The 10,734-nt window shown below is 42.2% G+C and overlaps 1 pseudogene; it reads right to left on the bottom strand.

Moving 5' to 3' along the window:
* Positions 1–2,554: 2,554 nt before the first annotated feature.
* Positions 2,555–4,340, bottom strand: LOC145876093 (E3 ubiquitin/ISG15 ligase TRIM25-like; annotated as a pseudogene).
* Positions 4,341–10,734: the final 6,394 nt, after the last annotated feature.

Here is a 10,734-nt window from a genome sequence, read left to right as displayed (position 1 = left end):
GAGCTTCCTCACCAAGTAGCTGTAACCTAGTTAATAGTAAGTTACCTTGATGTAAACCTACAAGGTTAGTTAATAATAAGTTACCTGAGGTAAACCTACAAGGATAGTTGATAATAAGTTACCTGAGGTAAACCTACAAGGAGAGTTAATAATAAGTTACCTGAGGTAAACCTACAAGGTTAGTTAATAATAAGTTACCTGAGGTAAACCTACAAGGATTGTTAATAATAAGTTACCTGAGGTAAACCTACAAGGTTAGTTAATAATAAGTTACCTGAGGTAAACCTACAAGGATAGTTAATAATAAGTTACCTGAGGTAAACCTACAAGGATAGTTAATAATAAGTTACCTGAGGTTAACCTACAAGGATGGTTAATAATAAGTTACCTGAGGTAAACCTACAAGGATAGTTAATAATAAGTTACCTGAGGTAAACCTACAAGGATAGTTAATAAGTTACCTGAGGTAAACCTACAAGGTTAACACGGGCTGGAAGAGAATTACTTCAAAACCACAGCAAACAGCTGGGACATATAGTAATATTATATATATATAATATTATATCACTGGGCTCCTGTGTGCTAACAAACCCTGTGTACCACCCCTCCCCTGTTTAACCTTGAATTTCGTTCAGAAAAACACTTCCACATTTAGCAAAACGAACCAACTCTTTACGGATCTGTTCAGTGGTAATAAACGGAGGCAGATTAGACACCACTACTCTTGTCGAAATCAGCACCAACACACCCCTCACATAAATCATACTGGTAACTAGCCGGGTAACAAGACTCACCTTTTACATTACCACAACCACCGCCTTGTTCATTCTGGATACAGAGTGTATATGTTCCTCTCCCACCTGTTCACCGACCAGGATCAATAATTCCTCCACACCATTCTCCACAACGCACCTGAAGAGACAGCGTTTCTTCTCCACTCGGTTGAGGACATCAAACTACCCTACTCCCTCCTCAACTCTAACCGATAAACAGCGGAAACCAATAAACAAACCCTCCCACCATGACAAAATACATTTGGAAAATAGGCAAAAGAATAGCTGCACTCTTCACGAACGACAAAACCTCACGTTACCAACTTCTTCTTCTTCTATGGTATAATGGCGGTCCTCAAACCAACGTTAAAGGAGCATGGCGCCTCCTACTGTGCTGGAGTGTGTTCAATCACGGTTTACACCATTTCTAAATCCTCCTACCTAACTCAGTACTTCTGAGAAAATAAAAAAGATCCCTACTAACTTCTAATAGACCCTCCCCCATCCCCCAAATCCCTTCCAACCCCCCCAAATGTCTCTGATCTCACATTTGTCCTCACCTGTACCCAGTGGAACATTAATATATATTATATCTTGTTTTAAAGTTATTTTAGCTAACTAGTCTACAATTTCATTCCATTCCACACCTGAATGTGCTGGGACCCAGCAGAATCTCACTACTAGACCCATTCTCTCATTTCTCCATAATAACATTAATACCTCCAATAGTAGGTCACTCCTAATAGATTTACCAGATGATAAACTATTCAATACAGACAGAGAATCTGAGGATACTATAACTCTAACAGGCTGTACGTCCTCCACCCACTGGAGGACAACTATTATCACCAACAGTTCAACTGAGTACACTGACAGTTCATCTGTTAGTCTTCTACATATCTGCACATCACATTCAGGAAGGTAAACACCTGCTCCTGTGGGCCCACTATCTGGGCCCTTGGATCCATCTGTGAAAAGAGGTAAAAAAGCATAACAACTTCTACCAATGTAATTGTCAACCAGTTTCCCTTTATCACTGACTTCTGACCCAATCTTTTCCTTTTGTCTACCAAGGTTAGATCAACAACAGGATCTGGGAGTAACCATGGAGGAACATCCCCTATCACCACAGAAAGGGCCAACCTCCAACTCCCTGAAACTACTCTCATCAGCAAGCTTTCCAACTGTCCAACCAAAACCACTGCCTTGTCTACTAGTATATTCCCAACAGTCATCTAGAACAGTAGCAGTGGGATGCTCAACCTCACAGCCTTTCAACCCAATAAGCTAATGACAATTTATTACGTCGTATATCCAAAGGCATCTCACCTGCCTCAACTGGACTATAATATAAATCCATGATATTATGGGATACAAAATGGGAAAAGGGGAAATTATGATAATACTAAAAAACACCCTTCTAACTAACCCTACACTCATTAAAACCCACTACCCCATTCCACTACTTTGACCCTATCTGCTCCTGCACCAGGCCAACTAACCCTACACTCATTAAAACCCACTACCCCATTCCACTACTTTGACCCTATCTGCTCCTGCACCAGGCCAACTAACCCTACACTCATTAAAACCCACTACCCCATTCCACTACTTTGACCCTATCTGCTCCTGCACCAGGCCAACTAACCCTACACTCATTAAAACCCACTAGCCCATTCCACTACTTTGACCCTATCTGCTCCTGCACCAGGCCAACTAACCCCACACTCATTAAAACCCACTACCCCATTCCACTACTTTGACCCTATCTGCTCCTGCACCAGGCCAACTAACCCTACACTCATTAAAACCCACTACCCCCATTCCACTACTTTGACCCTATCTGCTCCTGCACCAGGCCAACTAACCCTACACTCATTAAAACCCACTACCCCATTCCACTACTTTGACCCTATCTGCTCCTGCACCAGGCCAACGGCCTGGGAGGACGGGACACCACCACTCAACACACCCTGGAACTCTTCTGAAGTCAAATCTAGTATGACCAAATACTTCTCTGCAGCTGCCACCAAAACATATTTTTTTTCTGTGATTTACATTCCATTTCTGCGGTACAGTTGATAACCATTGCTATGAACACTAAGAAGCCAACCTTACTGAAGCATATATCACTGGTTGGCCCATCCCTCTATGCTGTCACAGATCTACTACTCACAGGGATCCTCTCAGGATCCCTCAGCCTTGACCCATCCTCCTCTACTTTCTTCACTGCCTCAGCAGTGACAACCTGTTCCCAACAGTCGGGTCAGTGGGATTGGATAGGGGCCCCTCTACCTCTCTCTCTCTCTCTCTCTCTCTGACTGGAGGAGACAGGTGAAATGGTGTGTCTCCTCTGGTCAACAATACTCACCTTGAAAGACTCCACAGCCTGTTGGAGCTCCTTCAGCTCCTTCTCTCTCTCCTGGAATCTCTGCTGGACCTTCTGCTGACTCATCCCCAGCTGCCTCTGTGGAGAATCACTCTTCAATGAGCTATCAAGCTTTATTAGTCCAGTAGATCAATAGTATAGTAATGTGACATAGGGCCCATAGAGAGGAAGGTCTAAAAAATGGATGGTCCATTTACTAAATGATATTTATTTGTTGCTATGTGAATGATTATAGCTTTTATGGTAGGACTACATGTATCAACAGGTTGAGACTGAACTTTGGACTCATAAAAGGGCATTCAGAATGATAATAGTGTTTGACATTATAAAATGGTGATACATCTGGAGAATCTGGGTTGACATATCTATATACTCAAGGTTTGTGTTCATATTTGTTCTGCTGAGGATCCATTTCATTTCAATGATCTCATATTCAAACAGCCTTAGTTCCTACTGTATCTTTAATTCTTTGTTTATCAGACAGTCACCAACAAGTTGTTCTGGTCTTACCTGTTTCTCAGTCCTCTCTGCTGCAGCTGACACTGTATCATGGCCTTTATGTTCGTCCATTGTACACATCAGACAGATACACTGCTGATCGGTACGACAGTAAACCTCCAGCAGTTTGTCATGATGAGAGCAGATCTTCTCCTGTAGTTGTGCGGTGGCTTTGACCAGCTTGTGCCTCTTCAAAGCAGGAAATTCGTAGTGAGATTGGAGGTGAGTCTCACAGTAAGAGGCCAGACACGCCAGACAGGACATGAGGGCTTTCTGCTTTCTGGTCCCAGTGCAGAAATCACACGCCACATCTCTAGGTCCAGCATAGCACAGAGCAGGAGGGGGAGCAGCCTGGAGTCCTGTCTTCTTCAGTTTCTCCACCACCTCAGCCAACATGTTATTTTTACTCAGCGTCGGCCTCGGACTGAAGGTCTGTCTGCACTGAGGACAGCTATAGACCCCTTTCAGAACATCCTGATCCCAGCAGCCCTCAATACAGCTCCTACAGTAACTGTGCCCACAGGGGATGGTGACTGGTTCCTTCAGTAGATCCAGACAGACAGAACAACAGAACTGGTCCTGGTCCAGCAGAACTCCCTGTTGAGCCATTTGGACGGTTGTTCACTCTCACACAGACAGACGACACAGAGACTCAGATCAGTTTCGTTTCCTCAGAAGAGAGTTTGTGGGAGGGGGAGGGACTTCCTGGTTCTGCCAGAGGGGTGGGGTTAGAGGGAGGGAGGGAGGGGTTAGAGGAATGCAGGAAGAGAGAGAGGAACTGCAAGCAACATCAAGAGGGAGACAAATAGTTTTGTTCCAATGTTAGAGCCCTTAACATGGAACAAATGACATAATGAATCTTAAAATGTGAGTTGTTAGAATATATGAAGGGTAACAGTTTTCTATTAAGTACGTATGTATCATTATTTTAATCACCTTTATAATGCCTTATAAATCAATAAGTCCTGAGGAGGTGTGATATATGGCTATTATACAGAACCACGGCCAAGGGCTGTTCTTAGACAAGACACAACACGGATTGAGAATTATCTAACACTTTCAACAATACAATCACATTTTATTTTATTGGTTACATACACATATTTATCAGTTGTTATTGTGGGTGAAGTGAAATGCTTGTGTTCCTGGTTCCAACAGTGCAGTAATATCTAACAATGCTTGTGTTCCCAGCTCCAACAGTGCAGTAATATCTAACAATGCTTGTGTTCCCAGCTCCAACAGTGCAGTAATATCTAACAATGCTTGTGTTCCCAGCTCCAACAGTGCAGTAATATCTAACAATGCTTGTGTTCCCAGCTCACAGAGGGCAGAAGTCAATGAAAATATTAGGACAAGCAATGATATATATATATATATACATATATACACTGTATACTGTGATGTGATGCATAGACAATTTGGAGTACATCTGTAGTATATCTGAAGAATAGTAGATGTACAGTAGTAGTTATATAGGATGAACCAGGACTAGAATACAGTATATACATATTAAGTGGACAGCAGTAGTTATATAGGATGAACCATGACTGGAATACAGTATATACATATGAAGTGGACAGTAGTAGTTATATAGGATGAACCAGGACTAGAATACACTATATACATATGAAGTGGACAGCAGTAGTTATATAGGATGAACCAGGACTGGAATACAGTATATACATTTGTATTTATTTCACCTTTATTTAACCAGGTAGGCAAGTTGAGAACAAGTTCTCATTTACAATTGCGACCTGGCCAAGATAAAGCAAAGCAGTTCGACAACATACAACAACACAGAGTTACACATGGAGTAAAACAAACATACAGTCAATAATACAGTAAAAACATAAGTCTATATACATTGTGAGCAAATTAGGTGAGATAAGGGAGGTAAAGGCAATAAATAGGCCATGGTGGCAAAGTAAATACAATATAGCAAGTAAAACACTGGAATGGTAGATTTATAATTTGAAGAAAGTTCAAAGTTAAAATATAAATAATATGGTGCAAAGGAGCAAAATAAATAAATAAATAAATACAGTAGGGGAACAAGTAGTAGTTTGGGCTAAATTATAGATGGGCTATGTACAGGTGCAGTGATCTGTGAGCTGCTCTGACGGCTGGTGCTTAAAGCTAGTGAGGGAGATATGTGTTTCCAGTTTCAGAGATTTTTGTAGTTCGTTCCAGTCATTGGCAGCAGAGAACTGGAAGGAGACGACCAAAGGAGGAAATGGCTTTGTGGGTAACCAGAGAGATCCCTGACCTTATCTTCTCTCAAGAAGATGTCTGGTAGGCCCATTTAAATACCTTTTTTGGACATTTCAAGATAGCAGATGTTTGAGTTGGGTCTATTAACACAGCTGTGAGTTGTTATTTTTTTCATTTTTTCATTTTTGACAAAATGAGCACTCCTGGAAGTGACAGATTTTGACTCATATTGAGTGATAAGACTGAGCTATTTAAAAACACTTTTTCAACATTTCAAGATGGCAGTTAGTTCAGTTTGATCTTATTAACTTAAAGGTTCTATATTGACTTTATGGTCATTTTAATGGGGTTGAACAATAGATGGACCCCACACAGAACTTCCAGCAATGCCGCATCTTCTGTAACCAAGTATTCCAGACACTCTCTTCATATGAACCAGTTGTTATTAAATGAAGGTTTGTGGACAGAAAACCTGTGTCTACGGTAGGATTCTAGTCTAATCTGGGCTGGTTCCTCTGTTCCTAGATATTCAGGAACAGTCGGAGGTGGAGGGGGCTGTGGAGACATTATCCTGACAGCGCTTGTGGAAGTGTGGGTAGACTCTGGACACGGAGCTAACTGGAGCTCGGCAGCATCATCACTGTTGGGCTTGTGGAAGGCTGGGTAGACTCTGGACACGGAGCTAACTGGAGCTCGGCAGCATCATCGCTGTTGGGCTTGTGGAAGGGTGGGTAGACTCTGGACACGGAGCTAACTGGAGCTCGGCAGCATCATCACTGTTGGGCTTGCCGGCAGCCTCGCGGGTTTGATGATGCTGCTGCTGCTCATCGCTTTTGATTGGCTACTTTTTGTCCATTGTCCATTGTCTGAAGAAGCCTATTGTGATGAAATGTCAGGAGCGCATTTTTTTAAATGTACTTTTAATCTTTTAAGAAACTTTGAAATGAACCACATGGATTCTGACTGAGGACTCAGCTAAAACTAGATACCAACAGTGGACAATTCCCAGCAAAAGCATGGTGCTACAACTGTCAAGAGGAGAACTCTTCCTCCTGTCCACCTATTGTCCCTGTATGAATCAGGACCACCATTCTTCCTCCTGCCCCACCTATTGTCCCTGTATGAATCAGGATCACCATTCTTCCTCCTGTCCACCTATTGTCCCTGTATGAATCAGGAACACCATTCTTCCTCCTGTCCACCTATTGTCCCTGTATGAATCAGGAACACCATTCTTCCTCCTGTCCACCTATTGTCCCTGTATGAATCAGGACCACCATTCTTCCTCCTGTCCACCTATTGTCCCTGTATGAATCAGGAACACCATTCTTCCTCCTGTCCACCTATTGTCCCTGTATGAATCAGGAACACCATTCTTCCTCCTGTCCACCTATTGTCCCTGTATGAATCAGGACCACCATTCTTCCTCCTGTCCACCTATTGTCCCTGTATGAATTAGGACCACCATTCTTCCTATTGTCCCTGTATGAATATTAGTTGGCATCTAATTGAAGAACATACTGCTTTATAGATCCCAGCCTGACAAACAATTGTCTGGACCTTACTTTGAGCACTTGCACTGGGCCTCCATTGAGTCTCCATGTGTCAAGCAGTACAGAGAAACCCCCTCTAGATGACAGCAGAGGCTCTTGGATCTACCCTGTCTATCCACCAGTTTAGTGACCTTGTTCCATCAATATGTCCATACTACTTCACAAGCCATTTGAGGTCTTGACCAGCAATGTCCCATTGGGCTCAACCAAGCCGAGAGTGAGGTTCTAGAAAGAGGACTGACTTTCATACCAACTCCTAAACAGGTGGACTGACTTTCATACCAACTCCTAAACAGGTGGACTGACTTTCATACCAACTCCTAAACAGGTGGACTGACTTTCATACCAACTCCTAAACAGGTGGACTGACTTTCATACCAACTCCTAAACAGATGGACTGACTTTCATACCAACTCCTAAACAGGTGGACTGACTTTCATACCAACTCCTAAACAGGTGGACTGGGAGGAGCTCTGGAGGGATCTACACGTCTATCATAGAAGATTGAAGTTATCAGATCATTGTGAATATGAAACAGATTTTCCTCAGATACTATTTCCAAACCCCTCACATTGGGAACCTCAGTTGGAGTCAGAAACTATACAGACTCTGATACGTAGGGATGTGGCTTCCTTTTCACAATTCAGAACCAGACCTTTTTTATCAGCTTAACCTTACAAATGGTTAAAAATCAAGCTCTAGAAATATAGTGATTAAACCAGCAGATAAGGGGGCTCAGATTGTTGTAATGGATGAAGTGAATATCTTCTTGAAGCCAATAGACAATAGGATCATGTTAAACACTATGTTCCATTGTCCCACTCAACACAACCGGAAAACACAAAGATGAATCCAGGAGATAAACTGTATGAGGATAAGTACATTACAGATAAACAGATGGTCTGTCTTTTTGGGCCAGATTCTCCAAGGCCTAGGCAGTTTTACTTACTGCCTAAAATACATATCTCCTGAGACGTGGGCGGTTCCCTGCGGCTGACCAATAGGAAATGATTGTGTCTCAGAGACGTGGGTGGTTCCCTGCAGCTGACCAATAGTAAATGATTGTGTCTCAGAGATGTGGGCGGTTCCCTGCGGCTGACCAATAGGAAGTGATTGTGTCTCAGAGACGTGGGCGGTTCACTGCGGCTGACCAATAGGAAGTGATTGTGTCTCAGAGACGTGGGTGGTTCCCTGCAGCTGACCAATAGTAAATGATTGTGTCTCAGAGATGTGGGCGGTTCCCTGCGGCTGACCAATAGGAAGTGATTGTGTCTCAGAATCTTACTGTATTGCTGAATATATAGACTTTTATTGCTGAATATATAGACTTTTATATCAACCCTCTACCCCAGAAACACCCAGCTATGTTCAGGGTACTGATGAATGAAGGGTTTATTACTATTGTAGTACTGACTTTAATATCAACCCTCTATCCCAGAAACACCCAGCTATGTTCAGGGTACTGATGAATGAAGGGTTTATTACTATTGTAGTACTGACTTTAATATCAACCCTCTATCCCAGAAACACCCAGCTATGTGCAGGATACTGATGAATGAAGGGTTTATTACTATTGTAGTACTCTTTTTATTAACTTAGCTACTGACTTGTTCTATTGTTGTTGCATTGTCAAGAAGTTAACCTGCAAGGAAGCATTTCAGTACATAATACTTGTATTGTGCTTTATATTATTATAGATATTTTAGGGTTGCCATGGATTTCAAGCAGGCAATGCCATCAGGTCCAAACCCAAAACAAGGAAATTGTAGGAGACAGGCGTGTTGGGGTTTCCTGCCATCATGAACACCAGCTTCACTTCCTGAACATGAAAAAGGGTGAAAGGTGGGATGCAGTAATAAGGAGTTTTTTTCAGTTTCTTTTTCAGTATTTTATTTCAGTGTTGATTAATTTAGTTAATTTAGTAAATTGTATTTAGTTATTTAGTGCAGATAATGATGTACTTCTTCTGTAGTTTGTCAAATGCAGTGAACCTGCTGAGAGATGAAGGAGGGGATGAGAGGCCAGAACATCAACCTCATCTTCATGGAGGACATTGATGCCAGATGCAGTGAACCTGCTGAGAGATGAAGGAGGGGATGAGAGGCCAGAACATCAACCTCATCTTCATGGAGGACATTGATGCCAGATGCAGCCACATGTGCAAGTAATTAACCTTTTTTATACAAGATCTCATTGACTTTAACATTTGAAAAGCAGTTTCTCCAACAATAGTTTTAACATGAACATTTTGTCCATAACTTTTTAGAGAAACTTTCCTGAATTGAATCATGGGACCAAATTGGTTGTTCCAGGTTTCCATGCTGATGGACATGACTTGCCATGTCAGGTACTTGAACAGGATCATTAATATTATCAGTAGGTATTAATTCATATTTTATAAGGTTTTAACCAAATAACCCTTTTACCATGGTATGACATGATTTTATATTTCTAGATGAAATTCAACACCCGATATGTGTAAGGTGCTGGACTGGCAGATGGGGAGCAGATGGAGAGGCTGTGGTCGTATCTGAGGCGCTTTGGGAAGGTCACCAAAGAAATGAGGCCGTCCCATCTTATTGACCTCCTGACTGATGCACTTCTCCACCATGGGAAAACGCCAGAGGCTACGTTAGTACACTTGGAATTGTTATTCATTTACTTGATGCTGGTTGACTCTAGTGATGTTCCTAACATTTCCTGTTGTTTTGATGTAGTGGACTCTCTGCCATAGAGGGTTTCCCCAGCAACAGAAGTTGCAACAGAGGCAAAAAGGGAAATGGAAGAAATTGCACAGTCTCTTCCAGGTAAACCATTGTATCAATAATCTAAGCATAGAATTTCAGTATTGATTAGAAATGTTGTCACATCTGTCACTGTTGTTATGTTTTAGGAACAACACTGGACACCATTAGGGATTGGGGCAGGAATGTCAGTGTTGTTATGTTGTAGGAACAACACTGGACACCATTAGGGATTGGGGCAGGAATGTCAGTGTTGTTATGTTGTAGGAACAACACTGGACACCATTAGGGATTGGGGCAGGAATGTCAGTGTTGTTATGTTGTAGGAACAACACTGGACACCATTAGGGATTGGGGCAGGAATGTCAGTGTTGTTATGTTGTAGGAACAACACTGGACACCATTAGGGATTGGGGCAGGAATGTCAGTGTTGTTATGTTGTAGGAACAACACTGGACACCATTAGGGATTGGGGCAGGAATGTCAGTGTTGTTATGTTGTAGGAACAACACTGGACACCATTAGGGATTGGGGCAGGAATGTCAGTGTTGTTGTGTTGTAGGAAC

Source organism: Salmo salar, unplaced genomic scaffold, assembly GCF_965601325.2.
Source record: "Salmo salar unplaced genomic scaffold, fSalSal1 ptg000432l, whole genome shotgun sequence".
Taxonomy (NCBI): domain Eukaryota; kingdom Metazoa; phylum Chordata; class Actinopteri; order Salmoniformes; family Salmonidae; genus Salmo; species Salmo salar.
Note: the sequence above shows the minus strand (reverse complement) of the source record. Positions and strands in the feature narration are given on the sequence as shown.